Below are 1,665 nucleotides of genomic sequence, written 5' to 3' on the forward strand. Positions count from 1 at the left end.
TGGATTTCATTTGTTCATATACAGGGCTTGGTCTCTTAATTTTTTTTTAAAAGACAGTTGTATGAATCCTGGTGGGAATGAAAGTATCATAGGTGACTTTCCCAGAGAATCTGTTGCATTGTCCTTTTTTAAAATTTAAAGTTCAGAGACTCAAAGATTTCAGGCAATGTTAGGTGTCATCTAGTCTAGAAGTATCAAACTTGAGGGGACCTATGGTCCACAAAATTCTCCAGTAAAGTTAAAACAGATTTAAATGCAATTAGGAAATGTTTAAGAAAATAAATAAAACTACAATAAAACACAGGTAATATTAATTCTTTTTTTTTTTGAGATAAATGAGCATTTTTATTTCTTTGTTTCACAAATAAACTGGCTGAAATAGTTGTTTCCCGTGGGCTAATCAAACAGACCAAATCCCATATCTTCATCAGACCCTTCCGACTCTTCCTTGGCTTCCACCTTGGCTGGAGCGGCAGCAGCCGGTGCAGCAGCAGCTGGGGCAGCTGCCACAGGGGCGGCCACTGCAAATGCGGAGGGGTCCGCCAGGAAGGCCTTCACCTTTTCAGCAAGTGGGAAGGTGTACTCTGTCTCCACAGCTACAGCCAAGACTCGCTTGTACCCACTGATGATTGAGTGGGGTACTGATGCAACAATTGGGTAGCCAATCTGCAGACAGACGCTGGCAACATTACGGACACCCTCTAAGAACCGAAGGTGCAAAGTCTCCTCCGTGATGTCCAGCACTTCAGGGTTGTAGATGCTGCCATTGTCAAACACTTGCTGAATGATCAGCCCAAAGGAGAACGGGGAAATGTTCAGCATATTTAACCAAGTGGCCTCACTGGCACCCACTTTGTCTCCAGTCTTAATGAGCTGCACATCACTCAAGATTTCAATGGTGCCCCTGGAAATCTTGGTGGTGATACCCAGAGCCTGGAAGAAGGAAGTGTTCTCGGGACCCAGACCAGTGTTCTGGGCGGGCACAGTGACATCACATGGGGCAATGGCACCAGCACGGGCAGCAGCTGGCACCTTATTGGCCAGAAGCATATCCCTAATCTCAGTCAGATCCTCCTTGGTGAACACAAAGCCCACATTCCCCCGAATATGAGGCAGCAGCTTCTCCAGGGCAGGGTTGTTCTCCAGATGACCACGAATGGCTTTGCGCATCATGGTGTTTTTTCCCATCAATACGACGGCCTTTCCACGGAGGGACATCCGGATCTGCTGCATCTGCTTGGAGCCCACATTGACTGCTCCCACAATGAAGCATTTTGGATAATCATCCAAAAGTTGGATGATCTTCAGGAAGTAATTGGACTTCCAGGTAGCCCTGTCTTCCCTGGGCATCTCGGCGGTGCTTCAGGGATTGCCACGCGGGGTTTAAAGACGATGTCTCTTGCACGAGGACGCCTGGGGAATATTAATTCTTTTTTAAGCCAATATTCAACTCTTACAAAGATCTATATCTATTTGTGTTTGATGCCTCCAATTTAGTCCAACCCTTTTATAGACAAGGAAACTGAGACTCAGAGATGTTGGCTATTTCAGGGCCACATAGGTAGTAAGTAGTTGTGATAGGATTTAAATCCAGGTTCCTTAACTCCGAATAAAGCACTTTCTACTTTACCATATTTCCTCTCTAAATTTTATTATTGCCTTTTA

The 1,665-nt window shown here is 45.1% G+C and overlaps 1 pseudogene; it reads right to left on the bottom strand.

The window, feature by feature from the left end:
* Positions 1-317: 317 nt before the first annotated feature.
* On the bottom strand, positions 318-1,440 carry LOC140526489 (large ribosomal subunit protein uL10 pseudogene; annotated as a pseudogene).
* Positions 1,441-1,665: the final 225 nt, after the last annotated feature.

Source organism: Notamacropus eugenii, chromosome 2, assembly GCF_028372415.1.
Source record: "Notamacropus eugenii isolate mMacEug1 chromosome 2, mMacEug1.pri_v2, whole genome shotgun sequence".
NCBI lineage: Eukaryota > Metazoa > Chordata > Mammalia > Diprotodontia > Macropodidae > Notamacropus > Notamacropus eugenii.